The following is a 10,832-nucleotide window of genomic DNA, read 5'->3' as shown; positions in this document are numbered from 1 at the left end:
GGACGCCCTTGTAGGCAAAGGTAACGCTGGGATGATGCTGAGGGGCTCCACAGATTAACGTGCGTGCCAGCCCAAGGTTGGCCTTCGGAATCACATAAATGTGAAAGGGGAAAATACAGCCCCAGAGTCCTTCTGACTCTCATATGCGTTTCTTGTCACACAGGTCTTTTGGACACATGTCCTGTGCATGCACGCACACATACACAAGCACAACAATGATGAACACACAAATTCAAAATTAAAAATATTGGTAGCATTTCAACTTATTTCTTTCCCTACATATTAAGAGAATTATATATAAAACTTTATCTTTTTTCTCTCTTTTTTAAAGAATTGTATCATGATTATAATTTTCTCCTTTGAATTCAAAAGCATACTAAAGTATTACTAGTGTACAGTATATGTTTTGGGGATTATATATCAATTTATGGCTTTAATTTTTCTTTCTGACAGGTCTAGGGACGGAAGAGAAGGTCTCAGGCAGGCAGGTAAGAGCTTGACCTTGAGTCACAGGCACGACTCTTCACATCCTATTTTTGATCACTGGAATTTCAGTTATGACTGGATAGTGTGATTAATGCATTACGTTCCTCTAAATCAAGCATATTAAAGCATACTTCCAAAACAGACTTTTGAAAAATTTAAGTGAAAAGTGCAAAAAAAATCATTGTGAGGAAATAGGTAATATTTCTGGATATTAAAGAAATAAAAATTCCACCTATAGCTATTAACTGCAGAAAATTCACAAAGGCATTGCCACAGGAAATCTTCCCAGAGTTCTGTGCAGTAATGAAGGAACATAGTTGCTGGGGAAGGAAGAAGCATTGGTCTAAGCATTTTGTGCCCACCACACTACAGGAGTTCAGCAAACTCATGCTGAGTGAATTAAGACAATAGATTTGCCAACCTATATCTAAACATCGGAATACAACCTCTATTGAGATATCATCGAATATATGACACCTATACTATCAAATATATATGATATCAAATATATATGACATCTTGACACAGGCATTTCACACCACAGAGTGGCTATGTCATCTGAACTGAGTGTCTGGGCCTGACATGACTTTTAGGGGAGCCATTTTCCTGGGAGGAGGACTACATTAGCCCCAGCTCCTTTCGGAGCACCTCAGTTCTGTGTGCAGCTCTGCTTGAGGCTCCTGACAGCACCCCTGCTGGCCTTGTCTCTCCCAGACGGTGATGCTCTCCAGAGGGTCATCTGGGTTAGAAAGGAATTGTTGCCCCGGTGGTTGAGCTGCCCATGGACATCTCTAGAAGATTTTAAAACTATTTCTCCTTTCTCTTTCTACCTTTAACTGTCTAATCTCCTTTCAGAGTTAAGTAGAAAATATATTAATGATTTTCTAGGTAGTGAGGTACAACTATCCTGCAGAAATATTCTGCTTATTTTCTCTGCTCTTTGACTACACACACACACACACACACACACACACACACACACCACACACCCTGAACTAGAATCATACTGAGCACAGACAAAAGAATATTTAAAAATAATATTCAAGGAAACGAAAATGTAGTTCACATTCTCTTTTGTGGTTTTTATGAATATTGGAAAAACATGGGTGCTATAAAATAAACCAGTAAGATGATATGGTAATGAAGTAAACAGATACAGGGTAAAATTTAGCTAAAAAAGAACCTTCAAAGTAAACATTTAAGAAAGATGTTTAAAATTCATCAGGGGTATAAATAACTCCACCATAAATCAGATCAAGGGTACAGAGTACATGCTCTGGAAACCCTTCCAATCTAGAGGTAAATGACAAGGGAAAAGGCCAGTCAGAGCTGAGGGAAAGCCCAAGACACCGCTGCTAGAGAATGTGACTGGAGAAAAGTCAGGAAAGGAAAGGAAAACAATATGTAGAAAATTATGTCTAGTCAAGGGATAACATTTAAGCTTGTAACATGTGAACACAACAAATTAACATATCGACGAAATAGCAGCTGTGTACATGCAAGGAACACAGGTCATTGGTGGTTTTAACACTGCATAGGGAAGAAACAATTTTTGGCTTGGTAGAAAAGATTCTGTACAAGAAAAACAATGAGAAACAACAGAAACGTGTGGAGACATTGCTTTGTATAGCGGTAAGGGTTCACAATGGTTTAAAATATTTTAACCAAAGATTACAACAATGCTAGAGTTTTTTTATATAATTTTTTTGAGAATTTGATACATGGATGCTTTCTTTACATCATTTCTTACATCTCTTAAATCTTACATTTCTTACCTCTCTCCCTTGTCCATCTCCTCCTGTGTTTCTTCGCATCCTTCCTCAAAGTCATTTAGCCTCTATATTATATTACTGTTATTGTGTGTGTATAACGTACATACATATAACCTACTGGGTCAATTTACTCTTGCTTGTGTGTTCACCAATATAGCTCTGACTACTTGGGATTGAATAACTTATCAAGAATTTTTTCCCCTGGAGAAAATTGGTTCCTCCTCTCTCAAGTAGCCGCTGATCGATTGAAGCTCTTCAACGAGGGTTGTGACCTTGTGAAATTCTACCATCTATGTTGGCATGTCACCTGGATTCATATTTAGTTATTTTCTAGGTAACCACATTCTCTTAAGTTTCTATTGCTGTGATAAAACTCCATGGCCAAAAGCAACTTGGGAAAGGAAGGGTTAAACTTCTTTCAGCTCAAACATTTTACTGCTGAGGGAATTCAGGGAAGGAATTCAAAGAAAGACTGTGGAGGAATGCTGCTTACTATCTTGCTCTGCCTGACTTTACTCAGCCTGTTTTCTGACACAACCAAGGACCACCTTTTCAGAAGTAGTGCTGCCTGAAGTGGGCTGGGCCATCCTTGAGAGGCTCTAACAAGGCCAAATTTGGCAAACATGGTACCAGGAGGTCTTATCCTGCCTCTTCCAAAAGCCAACCACCAAGATCTACTCCCTTATTTGGTCACTTTCTCATGCCTGACTCATTCCACAGGCTTATCACCAAAAGTCCAGCTATCAACACATCGAGTTCCAGTAACCAAAAATCTGCATTTGGATATGCCAAATACTATGCCCATCAGGATTTACCAACCAAATCCCAGCTCATTCTAATATAGACCCCTGCTTTTTCCTCTTAAAATTAGACCAGCAAAGATATTTGTTGCTGTTTCTGCCCCATTCAGATTCAGCCACCTTGTCTCTTTTGCCTTGCTTAATAACGGATCTCTTTGTATTGGAAATTGGAGTTTGGGTATGGTCTGTGTCTGGGGTCCAGAGAGCACCCCCAGAGATCAATTACCAGTCAAGAAAATGTTCCACAGGCTTCCCTATAGGTAATCTCATCTTCTCAACTGATGTTTCTTTTCCCAGATCACTATAGCTTGTTTTAAGTTGGTAAAACAACAATAGTCACGACAATTGAAAACTTGTCAACTTAATCTACTTATACAGCGCTATTTATCCATAATCCCCTATTATTGTTTATTCTTCAAAATCTCATACTAACATTGATACCATGATATCAAATATTCCAACTATTAAAAATTCCACAAGCTCTAAACATTCAAACATTTAAAGTTCAGTAAACACCCAAAGCCTCTTTAAAAAGTGTTTCTAAAATTGTCAAGGTCTCATAAGGTTCCTGTAAAATGATAATAATAATACCACAGGTTAATATTCTATTGTTCCAAGAAAGAAGAAGCAGGGTAGAGTTACACTGAAAACAAAGAAAGAGCGAAGGCCAGCAGGAGGGTGAAGATCTCATGGGGCCCTGCTGATGTGTTTGTTCTTCTAGTGGTCTCAGCATCCAGATTTCACCCATCCGAGTTAGCAGCCTTCTGATTACTAAGGCTAGACTTTGGTTTCATACAAGCTAGCCAAATTGGTTTAAGAAATACAAGAAGAGCAAAAGCTTCAAATCTCCGAAGAGAGAGATTGGATATTGAGAGAGACACTGGGAGATAGGAAGGCTTCCTACACTCATAGATCAGTAGCAGTAATAGTGTACAAGTGAGCATCTGCCAACGGAAGTGGACACACACACACACACACATACACACGAAGAGAAGTAATTAAATACAAAGTGCTATTTTATGATTTTAAAAAGTAAATGTGTAATGTATCAAAAAACACATTCAGATTATTAGGTCTTTCTTTCCTGGGAAGGAATTATAGATATTAAGGAAGAGATTGGAAATTAGAGACTTTTTTCTCCCTTTTATACTCACTGTATATCCCAACTTTATAAAGACAGATAATGAACATTTTTTTTTAAAAATTAGTATATTCTGCCTGTCTCTAGCCCATTCTGTTTCCCCCAAACTTGCTCAGGTCAGATTGATGAATGAATGATGACTCTGGAGAAAATACAGAAGATGAGGCCAGAGGCACACACCTGCTCAGACTGGACTCACCCCCTCCTCTCCCGTCTCTGGTCTCTGTCTCTGTCTGTGTCTCTGTTTCAGTCTCTGTCTCTGGGGAATTTCAAATAGCTTTTCAGAATTGCCAGTCAGATGACTGACGATGAGTCGGTTATTCAGACATCATTTGCACTAACTGGACATGGTCATGCAGCTTTGAATCCTAGCATGTAAGAGAGTGGGACACCAGGATAATGGGGGTTCAGCCTGGGATACACCGCAAGATCCCATCTCAAACCAGAACAATAACGGAAAGACGTTAATGCTGTGTGCAATGGGGGAAGGCTGCCTTCAAAGTGATTGGTCAATAGGAGCAGTGGGTGCTATTTAAGTGGTGCTCTGTCTATATCAAGCATTCTTCTAAGTGTTTGTAGGCTATAACACTTTGGTAGGCACTTGAAATTTTAAGGGGCTGCTACATTGCTCTCGTTTTATGTAAGAGAACACCCAATCTCAGAGCGTGGGAAGATAATAGCAAGGGACTGTAGTCTGCAAAAGACAGATGATAGTCTCCACTGGGTGCAAGGCCCACATGGGTTCTTGGGACAGCTTGTATTTCTTGTCCTGATGCATTTCCTGTCATCTAAGACATTCCCCTGCCTCCTTCAGCTTTCCCCCTTGTCTTCTGCAAACTTGAGTGGATGGTAGTTTCTCGTAGTGTGACTCTGATTAAGAGGGATTGTAGACTGTGATTCCGTGAAGAAGGGCTTGAAGTTTTAAAAAATCTCTTTGTGCTGTCTTTGAATATAATAGAGTAGATAGAATAAAGTATTGGTGGGATTTATCATCAGCAATCCTGAATAATAAGGGATATCTATTCTCCAAACTCATGAATGGCTTTAGAAAGTATTAAAAAATATATGTCCATTAAGGAAAAGATATTTTCTGAAAAATAGCACTGGCTGGAAATATTCAGGAAATTGTTAAGCTCTCTGCTTCCTCATTGAAAAAAAAAAAACGACCAATTTCTATAAATTTTGGCATCTAATCTCAACGAGAGTTCGTGTTGTATAATGCAGCTACCAGCTTCTGAATTTGAGATTATTGTTTTAAAAACGCCTGAATATTTGTGTTATTGCTGAGCTTGCACGCGTACGCAGTTACCTTAATCTAACCAGTGTATTACCTGTTTAGCCTCCTCTGGGTCCAGTGTGGTTTACATCTGAGTAGAAGGCAGTAGAAAGGAAAAGAGCTTTGCTTGAAAGGAACAAGAGTTTGGAGTTTCAGTGACTCTAACAAACCCCCAATGCCCAAAACAGCGTGAGAACACTAACTAACCAAATGCTCGCTCAAACCCAGCACCTCATTTCCTTTTGTTGTCTTTTCTTTCTTTCCTTCCTTCTTCTTTTCTTTTCTTGTTCTGCTTCTCTATTTATTATCCGCCCCCCCCAACCCCGCGCGCGCGCGCTTTTAAAAGAAGCTACTGGAATGCATGAGTTTTCTTCATAATGACAGATTTTCTTTGGAAAGGCCATTTGTATTTCAATGGAGTGTTTGACAAAATTACTGGAAAACTAGATGAAATTACCCGTGAGCAATGGGATGTGCTGGTGTCTCCAGGTCACTTATTTTGGGCTACTAATGGCTGTGTAACACAGGCGGGGAGATGTTCTTACATAAAGGACTCCAAAGAGAACCCAATGGCCAGAGACACAGATGTAAAAAGAAGTCTTTGGCTAAACATCTGCATGCTTTGTCCATGTGAGTGTTTCTAAAAATTTGAGAAAGTATTTGGGGACATCCAGATGTTTGGCCTCATGCAGCTCAAGCATCCAGATGTTTGAGCCAAGTGTCTCCCTTCCAACTGTATTTTTCATCCTCGAATAGATACTGGTCATGGCTCTGGTAATTACAGGTCATTAACTAGTGTTAGAGAAAAAAATATTTGGGGGGAAACCGTGGCACGTCAAAGCGTGAAGGTTTACATGACCACAAATGTCTACTGTAAGAAACCAGGTGGGGGTGTGTGTGCTGCTACCCAGCCAGGTCAAGTCATTAGCACAAATTGTCAGCAGTATGGTCCTCTGAGGAGAATCTAATAATTAAGAAAAACAAACATGAGCTGGTGGCCTTCATTGATTAAGAAGGAAATCAGTAGCACTGAATGTTTACAAAATTTAAAAGATGTGGAAAAGAACATCCCCTGCTTTGAAATGAGTAGAAAATTCTAAGCTGTGTGGAAAGAGGCTGAGGAAGGCTCAGTTCCCTCTTATTTTATTGGGCTCAGCCTAATGTGAACTGCAGTATCTCCAATTACAACGTTCTCAAACTTGTGGGAATCAACCTAATAAAAATCCTGCAAAGAATCGCAGCCCATCCTCAGCTGCGGGCCGGCTGTGTGGATTTTCATGGTCTGGGAGTGTGAACTGGCCTCCATGGAGCAGGCTCTGCCTTCTACATGGCAGAAGCATGAACCTGAAGAGAAGGCCTCACAGGAGAAAACAGCAGTTTGATTCTGATTCAGATCCTCAAGGCTGATTTTTAGCCAACTCTCATTGGCAATAAGACAGCAATACCATAAATAAAATAGCCACAGACGGATCTGGATATGTTATGAACAAGCAACAGGAAAACATTTTTTTATTTTACTTGATTGATACTTCACAAAAGTAGTATTCAGCCAAAACTACCTCACCAGGCGTGCGACCTAGGGTTTTAACCACTTTGCCTCTGCATTCCAGAAGAAGACAAACTATCTTAGAGAGGTGCCTGGTACAATGCCACTGACTGATATGGGTCTGTCCTTGCATACCAAGCCTGAAATTATTCAATACATTTATCTCCTTTATACTTGAAAAACACATACTTCTTCAGCAGTAGCTCAGATGTGGCCTCGGGGTGAGGGTGTCTTTACAGAGATGGCAATCTTCAGCCAACCTGCTACTGGGTTGTGTTCAGGAGTGACACAAACTGTGTTTTCTATGACCATGGAAAAGCCAGTGTTGATTTTCCAGAGAGCTTAGCTAGAGAATTCAGAAGAACAGAGACCATAAATGCTAAAAAAAAAAAAAAATTAATATTTTAATTGCAGAAGGTTCACAATGGTTTTTGATTCAGAACAAAAGTCACCCAAGTATGATCAACTTAAAAACTTTTTATTTTTTAGTACCAATGACATACACAGCATTGTCTTGCTTTGAAAGAAACAAGAAATATGACTTCAGCTCTGAAAGTCTATTCTTTTGGGGAGGAGGAGGAGGAAATACAGTTACTATACAGTGTGTGGTACCAAGGGAGGAGTTAGCCCTCATGTATGTATGTATGTATGTATGTATGTATGTATGTATGTATGTATGTATTACCTTTTCATGCTACCTGACTGGAGAGAATCCCCTCCTATGTACAGCTTAGAAGGAAAACAGAACGGCAAATGAGCAAGGTAAAATAAAGGGCTTGTAGAATACACACATTCTAGCTGGCAAGATGGTGCTAGACACAGAAGGGTAAGAATCCTCATTCTGTCTTCCATCCCACCTCCTCTAAGATACAGTCTCTCCATGTCTCAGTTCCCTTCCTGCCCAATGGGGACTACAACAGGAGATATCACAGGGTTTGATGGCAGGAGGAAGGGGGCTCTGTAAAGCTCATAGAACAATGACTGCTCCAGAAGCATCCAAGGTAATGACGCCGAGTCATCGAATCCCCGGGGATTCTTGGGTGATTGGAGATAAGAATGGGAGAAGAAGCCATATCGTAAAGACGCTGCCATCAGAAATAAAAAGAGACATGTTTTGACACTTGGTGGCATTTCAAAAGACTGGGTGGTTACGAAGGTACACATGCGTCTGCAGCAAATGTGGCAGGGGAGCGGGGAGGCGAGGGTGCGCCACCGCGCAGCTTTCAATTAGGCTTCCGTGGGAGGGAGGAAAAGTAGAATTCACAGGGAAGGAACTGGCTGATATTATTATTATTTTTTGATGCAGCATTCCACAAAACATAATCGATGGCACCAGTCCAGTTCCCATTTAGGAACCAAAGAACTGGCTGCAGCTGTTTTTATGCCTGGTGGTGCCAGTTTGATAGTGTATAATCATATTTGCATAAAGATAAAAAGGAAGGTGTTATAGAACACAGTTAAGCCTATGGTTTCACCATGAATTAAAGGTAATTTCAGACTAATTAGGTATAATTTGTTAAGGAATTCTTCCCAGCAATGATGACTCTGATTTTGTAATTACAGGACAATGCTTACTGTGGCTTTCAAGGCGGGAGAAAGCACCCCCGAGGGGGTCGTGTCCCACACTAGGCAGATCTAATGGCGCCACAAAAGACAGGTGTTTCGTCAGATTTCAGCCACACACTTTCACACCTGCAACGCATTAACTACAGCGTGGATGTTAATGAAGACCAGGTGCCTGTTTTCCAACCTACGGAGGGACTGCCAGGAGGATTACTGTTTGCTACCTGACATCTCCTGGGGATCTCCAGCAGAGTCCTCTGGTTGAAGACTTGAAGACTGGAGAGACTGAACCTGCCTGGGAGTGACTAGCCCTGTGGAAACTAGGGTATTGGTATGAAGACTTCACCCTCACCTTATGGTTGCGAGTTGTGACTTCTTTACCAGATCCGATCTCTGCCATTTTCATCCTAAAATAACCGGGGAACTCTTCCAGCAGTGTGTCTCTGTTCTGTAGGCTGCCTGAGCCCAGAGTGCAGTCTCCCAGAGCCCTGGAAATTGCTGAGCTACACGATCTACAAAGTGGATTTCTGGAAACTGCTGTGTTATCAGCTGTTACCAGGGAAAGTTTGTAGCAACTCAAGTCTTTTGAAACTCAAGGTTTGCCATTGCTCCCGGAAGCAGGTAATGGGCGCCTTGAGCAATCTCTATTTATTTTAATAAGACACAAGGTTTTCATTGTGTGCGGGCTATGTAGTTTTAATGCTTTCTGTTATGAAATACAAAATCCTTTTCTCTCTCCCTTGAAATAAAAATCTTAGCAGTGGGGTTTTCTTCTCCCCGACAGCCTGTTTCTATTTTGTTTCACTATTTTCAATATCGCAGTTATCTGCCCTTACAATTTCAGTAAAGTAAGAAGGTAAGGTTGTCTAAAAAAAAAAATTAAAAGAGAAAAATCACACAACAGAGCTGAAAATGGGGGTGGAAACGAGCAGGTCTAGATTCTCAGCAGCAGGAGGGGAATAAATGGGCAGACTCTGGCCCAGTGACTTCTGGCCCAAACTGAGTCACTGCTTAACCCTGGGAGGTGGAAGGGGACAGATATCTGAATATTCAGCAAAGGACAGAATTTCACACCCAGTAAGTTAGGAAATATCGGAGTCGTGGGCTTTTCGTGGAGCAAGTGCTAGTTTGAGCAAGAGGCATGACCTGTGGGTCTAGAGTTAATCCAGATCTCCAAGGCAAAGACACGGAAACCCCAATCTGCAGTCTCAGATGCAGAGACTGGCGCCCTTGAGTTGATCTGGCAGCATATATGCCGCTCATTTGTTCTTCGGCCCCTTGAAGAATTCTTCAGGCTTTGCACTTTTTCTCCATGAGATCGAGGTGTTTTGTTCTTGTTTATTCATGAGTCACACCAGCAGAAGCTAATATGACTGAGAGATATTTCCAGAAAAAACGGTAGGCATCTGGGTTTCTCTTTCCACACTTACCCACCAAGTAAAACAATGTTATGTTTTGGTTTGTTTGATCAGTTGGTGTTCATCAAAGATTCTATATGAAGTATGGTTGTAGATACAAACAACAACAAAACAAAAGCCAACACACACACACACACACACACACACACACACACACACACACACACGTATCCTGGTACCACTGTTAAACTCCCAGGTTTGGTCAGATCAAGGCTGCTCTCCTGGACAACATAGGCCACATGTGTATGTCTTAAAATCTATCCTGGCACAACAAGAAATCAACTTTCATTTTTGCTTTTTCTCTGGTAAGTGGAATATCTAGACAAGTGCTCTGTCACTGGGCAATGTTTCCCAGGCCTCTAAACCTAGTAGCCAAAGCAAATAAATTAGTTTTTTAATCAATACTAGAGAGAATTTCGGTCCATACCCAGCAAAAAGTTCAATCAAAATTGAACCAGTTACTCCCTAGCCCGTTTAAAAGCCTCCTCTGAAACTCCTGCTGTTGAGAGCTGCCTCTGCCCTTACAGCTCTGTGGGTGGTGCATGGAACGGTAATCGTGACTCAACCTGGACACACATCAAAACTACTGAATAATTGCCTCAATCAGGCCTACTGAATCAGGGCCTACATTTTTTTTTTTTTTTAAGTTACCTTGTTGGGGAGTCGATCTGTATTTCAGAGGTGGATTGTTGACCACCGTTTGTCGCTAATACTCTTGAGTCGTCATTTCTTAGTCTGGGATCCTTGGTGCGAGTCCAACACCAGGTTGAAAGAATTGATAGCACCCCAAGAGAGTCAGTTTAGGAGGACTTGGTGGTTTTGGGGGGGTG

General features: G+C 41.0%; 1 long non-coding RNA gene across 1 annotated transcript; it reads left to right on the top strand.

Annotated features, from left to right (window-relative positions):
- Nucleotides 1-453: 453 nt before the first annotated feature.
- On the top strand, nt 454-9,366 carry LOC148005874 (uncharacterized). Its single transcript, XR_015620948.1, has 3 exons — nt 454-488; nt 2,416-2,592; nt 8,585-9,366. It is a non-coding gene; the product is annotated as an uncharacterized LOC148005874 (long non-coding RNA).
- Nucleotides 9,367-10,832: the final 1,466 nt, after the last annotated feature.

The sequence above is a fragment of the Rattus norvegicus genome, chromosome 5, assembly GCF_021556685.1.
Source record: "Rattus norvegicus strain SHRSP/BbbUtx chromosome 5, alternate assembly SHRSP_T2T, whole genome shotgun sequence".
Classification (NCBI taxonomy): domain Eukaryota; kingdom Metazoa; phylum Chordata; class Mammalia; order Rodentia; family Muridae; genus Rattus; species Rattus norvegicus.
The sequence above is the reverse complement of the archived record's forward strand: the minus strand, read 5'-3'. Positions and strand labels throughout refer to the sequence as shown.